Source organism: Chinchilla lanigera, unplaced genomic scaffold (genome assembly GCF_000276665.1).
Source record: "Chinchilla lanigera isolate Chin_1 unplaced genomic scaffold, ChiLan1.0 scaffold00006, whole genome shotgun sequence".
Taxonomy (NCBI): domain Eukaryota; kingdom Metazoa; phylum Chordata; class Mammalia; order Rodentia; family Chinchillidae; genus Chinchilla; species Chinchilla lanigera.
Window position 1 is genome coordinate 20,846,819 of NW_004955407.1, and position 16,259 is coordinate 20,863,077.

At 35.6% G+C, this 16,259-nt stretch overlaps 2 pseudogenes; both read right to left on the minus strand.

The window, feature by feature from the left end:
- Nucleotides 1-742: 742 nt before the first annotated feature.
- On the minus strand, nt 743-12,627 carry LOC102006876 (annotated as a pseudogene).
- Nucleotides 12,628-12,672: 45 nt separating this feature from the next.
- Nucleotides 12,673-15,165, minus strand: LOC102007194 (annotated as a pseudogene).
- Between the last annotated feature and the right edge of the window lie 1,094 nt (nt 15,166-16,259).

Below are 16,259 nucleotides of genomic sequence, written 5' to 3' on the forward strand. Positions count from 1 at the left end.
ATACATGCAAAAGAAAATACAACTAGACCAGTGCTTTTACTTAAATGGTACCACTTATGACCACCTTGTGGCAACTCTTAACAAAATTATGTGTTGAGAGTCCAACAACACAGTGACTTGGTACAATCCCAGTTAAATTCACTAGGTTGAACATGTTCTCCACAACTTCGCCCCTGCTGGTAAAAGCATGACTGCCTCACAGGGTGGCTGGAACCATTCACTGGGAATGTCTCATGCCACCTGATGAGACAGTCATGTATATACCGCTAGTGGTTCAAGCCCGTGAGAAAATAACACACTGAGATCAGAGTCAGCCAGAAGCAATATGAGTCACGGCCCCTTCATTAACATATTAATTACAGAAAGTAGCTCTTCAAAACTAAAACCAAGATTACTTCACTAGGAAACAACACCTAAGAGACCTTTATTCCAAAGGCACAATGTCTTCACTCTATTTGATTTTTTTTAACAATCACATAAGGAAGCATTTATTATAGGTTTAAAATGAGAAATCACACAAATAAAATTTGTATAAGCACAAATCCACAGAGTCATAACACACAGCAAAGGACAGAGTAAAAGCAAAGAAAACTGATGGCAGCTATATACAGTTGGACAGAGTTGTGTCTTGTACACTAGAAAGCCTTTTATAAAGTAATCATTAGAGCAACAGAACACCAGTCTTCGGTGTTGTCCTGGAAGATGTTTTAAGCATCTCCTGTTTTCCCTAATATCTTCTTCTTTAGTATGGCTGGTAATTACTTTGAGGATTGCCACCTCCTCCAGATGACTTGCTATAAGTGTTCTGTTGACCACTGTAGCCTGCATATCCCTGGCCTTGTCTATAGTTCTCATAGTTGTACCTGGCATGATCATATCCTCCATAGTCACTATAGTTTTGATCACCACCGTAGGCACTGCTGTAATTTCTATATCCTTGATCACAATAGTTATTAAATCCTTGGTTCCAGTTTTGGCCCTGACCTCAACCACAACCCCTAGTACCACCTCGTCCACCAGGTGCAGAGCCTCCTCCTCCTTTCTGTTGTTGCTGTTGCTGCCGATACACCTCTTTGGGTTGTGCACCTTTGATTTCACACTTCCCGGAACCAGTGTGATGGTATTTGCTTTCTAACAGTTTCTTGACTGGCTCTTCATCTGTATATGTGATGAAACAAAATCCTCTCCTTTCATTTGTTTTTGTATCCATTGGAAGTTCTATATTTTCAATCTCTTCAAAAGCTCCAAAATAGTCTTTAATTTGTTCTTCAAAAATATCTGGCTCAATCCACTCACAAATACCCCTTTAGGGGGTTCTTTCCCTTTTAAAGTTTTGGCCCTTTTGGGGTCTGTCGACTTGCCATCCAGTTTGTGTTCTTTTAATTCCAAAACCTTATCATGACTAGCGGCATCTTTGAAAAGCATAAATCCAAATCCTCTTGATCTTCCAGTGACTGAGTCTGTTTAAATTGTGCAGTCTACAACTTCCTCAAATCGAAACAAGTACTCAGTAAGATCTTTCTTGCTTTTATCACAGCTCAAGCCTCCAATAAACATTTTACCATCATCCTGCTGGTTCTTGCTCGGGTTGATCTTGGACCCCTCTGCGAACTCCTCTATATTGCTACACCGTTCGTGTCCTCCATGGTGGCGGAGCTGTCAGTAGGGGTGAGCAGGCGTGCGGCCCTGCTCGCTGGCGGCAGTGGAGCTTGTATGGAGTTAGATTTAAAATGGTGGTAGAAGAGGTCCGAGGGCCGCCTGCACTCTACTCTGTTTGATTTTAACCTTCAACACCCATGCAGAAGTCGGGACATTAAAAAGTAAGGAAACAAAAAATGTTTCCAAGGACTCCCAACTCCTAAAAGCAAATTAAAGGGGCACTGATGGAGAGAAAATAGGACATCAAATGCTTGACCTTTAAAAAATGATGAAGGCAAAGAAAATCAGTGACTTCAAACACAATGTAAATAAATGTAGTGGAACTAAGGAACACATGAACCAATGTGGTTAATGAAGAGTCAAATAAAAAATTCGAAGGGCTAAGCAGAACTACCCAAAACATGAATGTCGAAATTACCAAAAAATAGGGTCTGTGAAAAGGTACCAAGGTACTCAGATAAAGAATTCTTCTGAATGTAGAAATAGTAGAAATAACCCCTGTGAGGAGAACAAGTCAGACCTTGAGGACTGATCAGAAGCATAGGATAATATTCTCAGAGGCCCCTTAAAAACAAGAAATCAAGGAAAATTCACCCAACACCTACTAGATGAAGCTAATAAGACTAACCTAAAATTAATTGGAGTAGGAGAACATTAGAGAGTACCACACTGGAATAAAAATCTATTTATAGAAATTATAGTAGAAAACTTTCCAAGTATTGGGAAATAATTCCACATAAACATACTGAGGCATATAGAAGTCTAAATAATTTTCTCGTGTACAGGAATGCTACTGAGTTTTGAGTGTTAACTTTGTATCCAGCTAAGCTGCTGAATTTGGTTGTTAAATCCATGAGCCTTTTGGTGGAGTTTTGGGGGTCTTCTATGTAAAGTATCATGTCATCTGCGAATAAAGATAATTTCACTTCTTCCTTACCTATCCTCATTGCTTTTATTTCTCTGTCTTGTCTAATTGCTCTAGCCAATATTTCCAGAACTATATTGAATAGGAGTGGTGACAGTGGACATTCTTGTCTTATTCCTGATTTTAAAGTGAAAGCTTTCAATTTTTGACCATTTAGTATAATGTTAGCTGTTGGTTTATCATAGATGGCTGTGATCAGCTTGAGGTAAAGGCCATCTATTCCTATTTTCTGTAGGGTTTTCATCATTAATAAGTGTTGGACTTTCTAATGCTTTTTCTGCATCAATGGAGATGATCATGTGATTTTTGTCCTTAGTTCTATCGACATGGTGTATTACATTAATTGATTTGCATATATTGAACCATCCCTGCATTCCTGGTATGAATCCCACTTGGTCATGGTGTATAATCTTCTTGATGACATTGTATTCTGTTTGCTAGGACTTTATTGAGAATTTTTGCATCTCTATTCATTAAGGAGATTGGCCTATAGTTCCATATTTTTGGTTGGATCTTTCTCTGGTTTAGGTATCAGGATAATACTTGCTTCTTATGTTCTGATCAGTCATGCATGCTTGTGCCTGGTGGTCTGAGCAACTGATTTAAAGGTAACAATATGCAATGGAATTACAAGATGGTGAACTCCTACCATCTTGTCTAGTGAAACTCTGTATTATCTCTACTGTTTTATCAAAGAATTATTTTCTTATTCCCTATAATAGTGTGAGCAATCTTTCATTCTTACATCTGGTAATCTGAAGATGAAGTTGAGGATAGCGCTATGTAATGTAACAATCACTGTTGATTCATATTATTTTGCCTTGAGACTTTGTATCACTTTGAATGTTCTTGCTTTGATATGTTTATATCTGTGATACTGGTATGCTGCTACTGTTCTATTTGTTGGTTTGTTTGTTTCTCATTTACTACTCTCTTTAATATAAAAAAAATAAAAAAATAATATTCTCTGCAAAACAGTCAAAATCCCACAAGTTCAACACAAGGATACACTCTTAAAAGCTGTCAGAGAGAAACAACAACGACAAAATATCACTTATAAAGCTAAACCCATTACAATTATAGATTTTTTCCAACATAAACTTCAAATGTGAGAGAGCTTGGAGTGAACTGTTTCTAGCCCAAAAAGAAAGTAACTTCCACCTCAGACTAATATATTTTTGAAAATTATCTTCCAAATTGTTGGAGAAATATGGACTTTCCTTGAAAGAGAATATCTTATGAAACTCATGAACACAAAACTAGTACTCCAAAATATTCCCAAGGAATAAATATGTCAATCAGAGTGTCAGCAGAAAAGGAAAAATAGAGATCAACTATAGGAAAATAATGCAATGTCAAAGATAAGTAAATACTTTTCAGCGATAAAGCTCAGCTTCACAATTAAAAGACAAATTTGCAGACTTGATCAAAAAACAAAATCAAATGGCTTGAGGCATATGAAAGACACATATAATTCAAAAAGAAATATTCTATCCATCAAGACCATGAAAGTAAAGCTGTGTGGAAATGGAATGGTTAAACAAGAAGTTTAGACACAACACAAACAAAACATGTTGGGTCTGGCCATTGGTCCTCCCCTTCTTCCAAGAAAAACTGCCTATGCTTGAGAGAGTTCCTGGCCTGAAATGCTTTTTTCTCCTCCTTTTCTTTTTTCTCTTACACTAAGATTCTCAATAAAAGCCAGAGAGTTCACTGGCATCCGGGCTTTTTTCTTTTCCCAGGATCTCCCTAATGACTGGGTGCACTTGGTTGAGAAATAGCCCCCCTGAGTCTGTCAGTGATTAAAACAAATTTATCTCTGAGTAACCCCTTTCATCCTGCACACAGCCTGTGGTTACTGCAGCATGGTAGGGTACAAAATCAGTATGAAAATACTAGTACTTCTCCTGTACACCGGTAACGAAGCCATCAATAAGGAAATTAGAAAATCAACACTAATCATAATAACATCAAAAAAACTTAAGTACTTGAGAATTAACCTAAGCCAGGAAGTTAAAGATCTCTGCAATAAAATTTATAACAATGTGAAACAGGAAAATAAAATGGATATCTGAAAATGAGGAAAGACATCCCTTGATCTTTAATAGACAGAACCGACATTGTCAAAATGGCCATACTACCAAAAGTGAGTTATAGATTTAATGCAGTCTATATTATAATATGAATAATATTTCTCATAGAATAAAGATAAAATTAGCCTAAAATTTGTAAAGAGACAGAAGAATGCCATTATAGCAAAAGCAATTCTGTTGAGCAAAGCAGGCGATATCACACTCATGGATTTCAACTTATACTACAAAGCTACCATGATAAAAATGTCTGGTACTGGCCCAAAAATAGACACATAAACCAACAGAATGGAAGATGAAGAAACAACCTTAGGCAGATTAAATCATCTTTGATAAAGTAGCTGAAAGCGGGGCTGGGCATTTAGCTCAGTGGCACAGCGCCTGCTTGGCAAGCGCAAGGTCATGAGTTTGATTCCTGGTACTGGAAAAAAAAAAAAGAAAAAAAAAAAAAGAAACTGAAAGCATTTGCTAGTGGAAAGATAAGCTCTTTAACAAATGCTGTTGGGAAAACTGGCTATCTATAAATATCTATCAATATGTACTGAAATAAATTCAAAATATATCAAATATATAATATTAACTTCTTAAAACCTTAAAACAGAAAGATGATTATTTGGGAAGATAAACTAGAAAATATGCTTGATGTCATTGGTGTTGTCAAGGACTTTCTGAACAGAATCCAAATTGCAGAAGAAATAGCATAAAAATAAACAAATGGGATTAATTTCAAAGCTTCTCCTCATCAAAGGAAATAATCAATACAATTAAGAGACAATACAAAATGCAAAAGTTTTCCTATCTGTTCCTTTAACAGAGGACTAATATGTAGAATTTAAAAGAAACTGATATTATCCCTGCAAATATAAAACTCAGTCAAAAAGTGGGCAACTGAAAAAAATAAACAGTTCTCCAAGGAAGAAATATGTGACTAATAAATACTTGAAAAAAATCTTAACATCTGTAGCCACTTGAGAAATGCAAATTAAGATCAATGTTCCATCTAACTACAGAAAGAATACCTATCATCTAAAAATCAAACAATAACAAATGCTAGTGAGGTTACAGGGTGAAAGACACTTTTCTACATTGTTGCTGAGAATGTGAAATACTACACTTACTATGAAAATCAGTATAGAGATTCTTCAAAAAATTAAAACTAGGAATCCTTAAAGTCCGAGTTATTCCCCTTCTTTGTGTCTTCATATCTTATCACAGTGATATATGAATACCCATCTTTATAGCAGTACTACATATCATAACAGCTAAATCTTAGAAATATCATATATAGCCATCAATAAATGGTGAATAAAGAAAATATGGACTAATACATAAAGGAGTACTCATCTACTATAAAGAAGGATTAATTTATGTCATTGCAGGAAAATGTATGCAACTTGAGATCATAATATTAGGTGAAACAAGTTAATCAGACAAACTTAAATATCACACAAATTCTTATATATGATAAAATCAAAATAAATGCCGATATTTTTAGATAAATGTAATAATATTAGAAGCATACATTTTAGAAGCAAATGCACTTTTGTTGGCAATACATTTGCATAAGAATATATCAATAAAAGATTTTAAAAGAATTAGTATAATTAAAATTATCTTCAACAAGAATTTGGAGACAAAAATATGTTTTCTGATTTTAAATTCTAAATTAAATAACAAAAATTTATGTAACAATTTCATTCATGCATTATTTTGAGTTTTTCTGTTCTCCTTTCCTTCTCTTATTTTTGTATTTCATTTATAATGGTATACTTGGAAGATGAGATATATTAAGCTGTGTATTATAATGGCTATATTAATGTAATATCTATTACAAATAATGCACTTATCAAACATTCTTTCTAAATGAATCATGATTTAATCAGCAATTTTATCAATGTCATCTTTATAAACTTTATTCAGTCTAAGTGTTCCCAACTCAGGCATTGACATTTAAAGAATTCTTTATTTGAATAATACAAAAATGGATACAAATGATTTTCTCAAAAATTGTGCTTTTATAAATGTTTTTTTATATGTTATATTGTTTGTAAATATATTACTGTTTATAAATAAAATGTTTTCATATATTTTTTTCACTGGGCTCTCTTGCCTAAATCTTTCACTATATTATCAACATTTATATTACAGTAAAGAAAGGTTAATCCATTATTCTTTCTCTGAGAGAAAAGAGATATTTTTCTCTTCTGATATTCCTTGATATATTTTGCTAGTATTTGAACTATTCCATTGCTAATTTCATTTTTTAGTATTTCCTCATTTTTGAATATTTTCTTTCATTATTCATTTAATTTCATTCATTCAGACTTTGTGAATTTGATTACTTTAAAATTTGTTGCTTGGGCTAAACCATATAGAGGTTCTATAAATCAATGTTACTGTAATGTGCTGATATCCACTAACTTGGTCAAGCTTTAGAATTTTGTGTTCTTATCTTGCTTTTAATGTATCCAATGAAGACATTAAGGTTTTGGGGCTGGGGATTTAGCTCAGCAGCAAAGCGCCTGCCTGGCAAGGTCATGAGTTCGGTTCCTGGTACCGGAGAAAAACAAAACAAAAAAAAAAGACATTAAGGTTTCTTTCCTTTTGATTTTACTGTTTTTCCTTTTGTTTTAAGTGAAAGGCTTACCTCTACATCTTGACATCACTAGAGATGAATGTTAAGCCTCGTACTATATTGAAAGCATTCTGAAATCCTATAATAGATTGAGATTTAAAAATAAAACTATATATGATACATGCAGCAATACCAAACAGCACCAAGAACTATGTGGGTTAATAGGTAAACTATTAGTTCCTTCTCCTATTCAATCTGAAGAAGTCTGAACTCTCTTCTGAAATGCAAGAAAATTCTTAGGCCTAAGACATGCAATAATCCAAATGAAAGTTAAACACTACCAGCATTCAAAGGCACAGGTTAAACATTTCCATCCTGAAAGGGAGAAATAGAGTGCTATAGTGGACTGGCACCAGAGCAAGCTTTGCCCAGAACTGGAAATTTTACATCTGGTGTATTTGTGTCCAACATGTGAGGTAAGTTGTGGAGTGATGTGCATTTCAATGAGCTTAGGTCACTCCAACCTTAGGTCATTACCAGTTATAGTCCTCCTAGAATCTATCTTGGAATGAACATTCTCACTCCCCAGAACTTTCTTCAAGAAATATTCCATATTCCTGATTTGTGCAACTTTCTAATTTCTCCATCACACTCATGGCTTCACTTTCACAGTTTCACTAATGGGCCTTTCATAGGCATATTCACTATGTGACCTCTCAGGCCTTCTTCTGAAATCTGAGTGAAAACTTCATAGACCACCCAACGTCTTTACTCTGTGATCCTGTAAAACCAGCACCATATTGATGATGCCAAGAACAATTGCTTGCTGAAGTGATAGTCTGGCCCTAATGGATCATGGATGAAGAGGTCTGTGAATGATTGCCTGAATGGTTGAGCACTGTGAAATAAGTCATGATGAATCCATTCCATACATGACCCTTCTCTAGCAGAGGCCTAAGGGGTTCTTTTCTCAAATAAATCTTTAAAGTTCAGTACCCTTGAGCATGTAAATGATGGGATTTTGCTGATTCCTGAAAGACCTGGAAAGTAGATGTTGTATTGTCCTGATGCAAGTTACTTATCTTCCTTTTCATGCAAATCACTGCAAAAAACCACACCATCCTTGGCACCATCTTTCCATGTACTCCCTTTGTGTTGAGATTGCGAATGTTTCACATTACATTTGTTCCTGATTCTCACTATGAATCTCTCTAAAAGCAGCAGGAAGTAACAGGCCACAGCCTAAATATTAGGCTGTCTTAAATTTCCTGTTTCAGACTAGTTAATCTGCTGCCCATCATTTCAGTCTATCACAAAGTTTTAGAACATTGGCAAAATATAGACAAATATTTCCCACAGCATAAAACATATGGTCTGGAGTCCACCTATATTGTCTTTATTCCCAAGTGAACAGCCCAAGGCTGGCACTTACTTGTTGCTTTTCTATCAGAATTCTGGTCTTCTAAGATTTGAAAAGAATCTCCCATCAAGCTTGGCTTACTGTACTCTAAGTCTTTGCTAGACCAAATCTCTAAAATTTTCAAGCTCTCCTTGAAAATTAAGGGAAATTCTTCCTTACCATATGGGCATGTACATGCATAACAGTGATCTTACTTAACTGGCACCAAAACCTGACTTAGTCACTTTTTTTTACCTCTGGAAAATCACACTCAACACCCAGAATTAAAGGAGTTAAGGTTTATTTTAGATAATAATTTTTAGAATTTTTTTTTTTAACAGTGACTGGATCCAAAGCAGAAATGGCATGGTAGGGGTATGAGTGGAGGACAAGTGCTTATCCCATGGCCACTAGGAAGCAGATAGCAAGCAGATAATCCAGGGAGAGAGACATACTCCTCCAAATTACATTCCCAATGCCCAGTATATTTTAATTAGATCTTAAAGCCAATAATACATTCAGTTTAAATTCATCAGTTTACTGATCAACTGATTTTTAATTTTTCAATGATTCAATCACCTTCCAAAACATCCATATCTGAGTACATAAGACTTTTAGGAAACATTCTGAATCTAAACTATAACAGCCTACATCTACCTCATGGATAGTATCTTTTTGCTGTATTGAACCACTGAAACACTGTTTTATAATGGACCTAAATATTTTCATAAAGACACCAGTGTCACACCTAAATCACCTGCCAAAGGTTTTTACTGCCTGTACCATCACCTGGGATGTTAACATTCAACATATAGGTATTTTATTTGAGTGGGGCCATAGATGTGTGAATCATTTGCAAATCCTTCAAGTAATAGTTGAAATACTTGGACCTCTTTCATTATATTGCTCTGTGCTCTCAAGGATAAAAAGAGTATTCAGACTATTCAGGTCATATTATATTTACATGTGTATAAAATTCAGTTTTATATGCTAATTTGACCTGGTAATATAGTCAAATATTTGACTATATATGACCAAGCATTATTAGTGGTTTTTCTGTGGGCCTGGTTTGAGATAAAAATAACCATTGGCTTGGGGCTCCTAAAGTGAATAAGAGTTTTCAATCTGTTTATATTGCAAGTAGAGCAAAACAGCTAAGCTTCTCCTGCATAAAATAGACTATTTTGTATCCAATGAGCTTTGAATAGCGGTATCACATATTTTTCCACTTTCAGAACTGAACTTTAGCTCCACTAAAACATCAGTGTTCCAATGTGCTGATCCTGCTGACCTTTGTACAGAAAATGAAACCAGCAACTGTCTAGAGACTGAAGTTTTTGATGCCCCCCAGTATATTTTGATATTGCTAAACTGCATAATGATGAGGTATATGCTGAGAATAGATTCATCCCCCTCCCTCCCTCTCCTTGCTCTCTCTACCTCCCTCTCTCCACCTCCTTCCCCTCTTCCCTCCCATCCTCCTTCTCTCCCCTTCTCTCTCCCTCCTTCTCTCTCTCTTCTCTGCTCCTTTCTCTTACTCCATTTCTCTCCCTCTCTTCTTTTAGTCTTTCTTTCTTCTAAAATAATATATTTTCTTGTAAAAGGTAAACGTTTACATAATATTGTTACAACATATATTAAAATATATAATTATTATGGCCATCTATATCTATCTATATCTATATCTATCTGGCATCTATTCCTATATCTATATCATCTATGTCATCTATCTCTGGGACCAGAATCACGGAAAGAGTTAAGTTCATGAACTGAGACAATATCCCATAAATATCAAACTAAAGACCTAGACAGTAAGTGTAGTCAGCTTAAAGTTCTCTGCTTCATATGTAAGCCTTTCACTATGTGCATGTTCAGCGGAGGAAAGGAAGGAGGGGAGAAATGAGAAGTGAAAAGGAGGGAGAAGAGGGGAGAGAGGTAGTGGAGGGAAAAACTACCCAGAATACAATCAGATAACATCAGAAACATCTTTTTAATTTGTAAACATGAAAAGAATTGCTGTAACACAACCATCATAATAGTGCAGGAGGATACCAGGAGCATTCTAATGTTTTATTTGAGAAAGAAGGAAAAGTTTCTTTATTAATCCACGTCTTTGTGGCAAGAGGGTGTACTGAATGTTTGTCTAAGGCTTATGATTCTGCATTCAGAAACATTTTTTCCTTTGCAATAAAATATTTTGTTCATACTACATTTGTTCAAATATGATTAATAGTTACTAGAGATGTTTCAGGAATCTTCACCTGACTCCGACAGACTTATCGTTAAACCTGAGAGACACTTGAAATCATAATGTGCCATGAAAATTTGAAAAAGTTACTTCTGCTAAGAAATAATGTGGATATCATTTGAATTTGTTTTAAGTACCGAACAGCTGTTACAAGAATCGAAAGTGGAAATCTTTCTAACAGCCCATGAACACTATTGTTAACAATCTTCTTCAGTACACACTACACTTGCTTGACATATTTCTCTTAGTACAGAGCAAGAAGCAGAACCAATAAAAGGCTGAAAAGAAATGCTGCTGTGTGAACACTGTAACAATTCCTGAAAAAATAGTTATAAGACATAAACTCCAAAGGTGCCTATTCCCATAATTTGTGTTCCATGGGTCACATAATCACACACACATGAACACACACACACACACATGTCTTTATATTTTGCTTGAAAGAAAATTTCAATCTTTTTACCATCTTTCAGTAGGCATTATATACAGTGGACTTTATGAAATCTGGAAAAATTGAATTAAATGTTTTCCAACACTTCGGGGTAACAATACAGATAATGATTCTCTAAATATTTGCATTATCTAAATGATCTGTTTCCTCTGACAACCGCTAATCACTGACTCAATAGAAGAGTTAAACAATTATCTCACACCATGCATGGTTTCAATGACTTTGAATATTTTATCCTGGAAACTTTCTAAAATCTTATGATTTAATAAATTAAGTCTCTGGATTTTTAAACAATATCTTTTTATGAGCATATCATAACACTGACAAATACATGCTAAGGCTAGTATCACAGGCTTTGTGAATTCGTTATTGTTCTTAAAGAAAGGTAATAAAACCCAGACTCATTTAGGGCTTTCCACTGTGCCTACAGAGAATGAGAGCAGTGAAAGTAAGGTTCCATTCTACTGGCAGGATGCAGCTGCTTTTTCCCGTTCTCAAGGTACTGCACCTTTCTGTCAAGTGTCACCAGAGGAGCCACATGCTGTTGTATCTGCAGCTTAAAATAACTAGTAACAGAGTTTCAAACAACTGAGTTATGACTGCTGACTTCTATGGGTCTGGATGCTCTTCTTGGAAGATGACCTCTTCTCTGTAAATGTGGTATTGCACTAGGGTAAGGTTTGCCTATGGGAATTTTTGCTGAAGTCAAGTGTCTTAGTTATTTTTCTCTCATTACTGGAACAAAATACCGGACACCCAAAATTAAGGAAGGAAACGTTTATTTAGCTCACAGTTTGTGGAAGTTTCATTCCATACTCGGTTGGCTCCAAGGTAGAGTGGCACATGGCAGAGGCCAACAGTTCATGAAAAACAGCAAAAGCAAAATGGGAGGAGGGGCAGCGAGCAAACCTCTTTCCCTGCCTTATACTGTATAAAAACTACTCATCCAGGGTGGGTGTAGCACTCACACCCACAATCCCAGCATTGGACCATGAGTCAATCATAAATTCTAGAAGCTCACCCTGTGACTACATGAAGTTTTAGGGGGACATCTAGACACAAACCGTGACATTAAGTAAGCTATAATGTCTGCAAATGCTAGACAAGATATATTTTTATTTCTTTCTACTGGAAATAATGAAATCCATACCTGAAGTACAAGATAAAAGTGTAGTTCCCATATTACTTTATATTTACCTTATGGAACAAGGTAAATCCAAAACAGAATTCTCAGGCACTGATTCCTTATCCAAAAGTGGCTCAACAATTTTTAGAATCATTTTTCTTGTATGTAGTCCTAAAAACATTTTTGTTTAATTTTGTCTTTTTATTCCATTTGTAATTTATTTCTATGTAGGCCCAAGGTTCTAAGGATGCCTTTTGAAAATACTGAGCTCTAATCTGGTGACAGCTGATGATCTGACAGCTACCACAGATGAAGCGCTCTTGGATCAGATATAGGTATGGATGCATTTCTGCCTTAAATTTTAAATTTATGTTCTTTCAGTTTCTCTCTCTGCTTTGAAAGCTATATTTGGAAGAGAAGGAATTTACAATCCAAACAAATGCTTCTTCTTTATTTCTTTCCCAGACATAAATATGGTCTTGTAATTAACGTCTCCAGAAAGTGCTCATATCTTTCAGATTTTGGTGTGTCTGCCAGCTCTCCAGGGTGCAGTTTATCTCAATTTCCATTAATATATGCTACAAGCTCAAATTCAGAATCAAAGTATTTATTCTCCTAAATAACACTTAGGTTGCAAAGGTATAGGTGTGTCCTGTCTACCCACTGTAATGTTAGACATTTGAGGCATTCTTCTCCTGAAATGAAGATAAGGCAAATGTATAAAACTGACTTCCAAATAGCACGTTTTTCTATTTTTATTTTTTAGTATTTTTGAGACAGGGTCTTGCTGTGTACTACAGGCTAATTTTTGAACTTACTATGTAGTTCAGGCTGGCCTCAAACATTGGGGATCATCCTGCCTCAGCCTACCATGTGCTGGGATTACAGGCATGCACCAACATTCTTACAGCACTGAATTTTCAGGCATTGCATACTACCCCCATGAAACCACTGCTCACATTTGCAGCACTTTAAATTCCAGTCTCCAGGGCTTCCGCAATAGCAGTAACACTGCTGAGCATTGGTTTTATGGTCTGTGTCCTATTCACTGCCTGCCACCCTAACTTGGCAATGTGTGCTCCATGACTTGCAATGCTTTGGAATTTGATCATCATTTCAGTGCACCACCTCTTTTCATTGCAAAAATAGTGTAGACAGAGCCATTTTTCATCTGAATCACTCACAGTGGCATCAGTATGAAGTGTCTCATAGAACTGATGATATGCTTACTCATACTTACTATGTCTAACCACTTTCTCAAGAGTTCAGAAGCTGTTCTTATACAGGCCATTTCCCCACTTCTAGAGGCTCACAGATATCTAAGAATCCATATGCTCTCTACCACAAGGTGCTTCCTTTCATCAATACTACATATTATTTCTTCTACCCAAAGCATTTCACACAGTTTTCAACATTACACCTTTAAATAGCTGCATAATAGTCTATCTGTTTGAATTTCCCTTCCAGAAAGTGCAGGATTTAGAACTGTCTTCAAATGTGATGAAAGAGCTCTCTTTGGATCTTTATCTTTTTCATAGTTTTAAGATAAAGCAAGTCTCTGACTACCTGGGTGGGACATCCTCACTTTCTTCAAATTTACTTGCTGGCTTTGCGGTTTTGTGTCTGTCCAGCTCCTGTAGAACATCTCCCCAGTAGAAACCCTCATTGCTCTACTGAGCCGCTATGATTTCCCTCCTCTTCTCTGGTATGCCCATTCAGCTCTGGCAGACCCCCCCTTCACCATTTTCTCCATTGCCCTTACCATGAAGTACCGCTTTGTAGCTCATTCCATTACTTCAGTGGTGCCAAGAGCTTCATACAGGAAAACTGAATAACCAACTATGTCCCCACTGGCACTACCCTGCAACTCAAACACTTACTGGGCACTGGTGTACACATAAAATGAGCCCTTGAGAATGAGGGTTAGGGTTAGAGAGAACATTCAATGTACTTTGCTATGGCCCTTCACCACCAAACTGCTGATGCATTCTCCAGAGTCAATCTTTCTTTTACCTCTCAGACATTTTTAAGAGATGTTGTAGGATATGTATTTGTTTGACTCGGTAAGCATTTCAACTCCCTGAATGGATAAAGACACATTAGTTTTATGTCTTATCTAATGCAACCCTCTTTAGATCAAGAGGGCCATTTGTTTGTGCAAAATTCTCTAAATATTTCAGTGCAGTTCTTTGCTGATAATTAACAGTGCATCTTCTGTCTTCATCAGTCTATGCTTATACAATTCCTTTATTTTCTCTTATTTCGAGCATAGCACTTTCCTTTGCTAGGCATCAAACCATCTATTTCTATCTATTCCATATAACAAGGAAACCCATTCTCTTTTCTTTTTAAATATCACTCCCTTTGCAAGTTTTCTCCACGCAAACCTTCTCTCAGTGTACTGAGGACTAAGTTGTGGTCACACAGAAAACAAAGGAGAATTATTCCCTAACCTTGTCCTTCCCTTATGCCACTATTTACAGTGCAGAAATGCCCTTGGCTACTCTCACTCAAAGTAGTTGTTGATCTCATTTGGGAACTAAAGGAAGACAGTGTTTTCAGCCAGGCAGGAATGAAGCAACTTCAGGCTCTCCCAACTTTCTGGCTTCCTCCCCTGTTTCTGCTCTTCAGAGGTCAAACACACCTTGTTGTCAGTGAGCAAACACTTGTTGCTGTTCTCTTTCCGGGGCATAATGATGAGAAGTGTGGATTTGGAAAGGAAATAAATAGCATAGTATGCTACTTACTCCGTATGTTTTCTTATATGTACATATGGAAAAGTATTTACGTGTTTGCCACGCATGACCTTCAGCCTTGAATCATTAAAAGAACACAGAAATATTTAGTAATGGAAACCTCAAGAAATTTAAAATCTTAAAGGGGACAATTCAATTGACCTTTAATTCCTTTTTTAAATTCACTATTCAACTTAGCAATCCAACTCAGCATTATTATAGTGACAAAGCCATGTGTAATATCCAAAAATCATGTGACTTGGATTTGAAAACAAAGGAAAAACAGAGTATTCTAGTATTTCTTCCTATCAATGGAGACAATTTTAAGCAAACTGGAATCATTCATCACATTGCATAATATGGAAGGCTTTATTAATGTTAAAGTAGTTTTTAAATAAATGCATTAGAAGAAATTAAATTTTTACTTTTATATTTACAAATTCATATGACTTCAAGGTATTATAAGCTTATCAAGTAAATATCTATGGAGTAATCCACATAGTCTAGAAACTTTAAAAATTTTAGACACTGCATTACCAATTAGCAATAATGTCGATATATTGTTATGGGCCTTATGGTGGAATAGCATAAATCCATTTAGATTATTAACCTGGACCAAAGAATTATTCTTATTAGCTTTAAGGATACTAAACACATAAGTAAATCATTAAATTATGTAATATGGAATTGTCCCAGAAAACTCCATAAATCATTTTGTGGGTAAAAAAAATAAAGAAACAAGACACAAGATATACATCATAACAAACACATATTTTTGCTTAAGTAATAGATTATTTTATAACATGTAGGGAAAGGTTATTTTAAATATTTTTAGATGCAACCAAATGTATATCTATTCTTAATGTTTTGTTGCTACATGTTTCTGCTTTGTTTCAAATGCTATCAAACTATATTAATAACAGTAAATAACTCAATATAGGCAATTGACTCAGATACTTAAGGGAACAGCAATAACGATCATGAAAAATGCTTCCTTTTCTGGCTACACTGACATGCTGGTGTTATCCTGGGCCCTTACAATATATTGCTG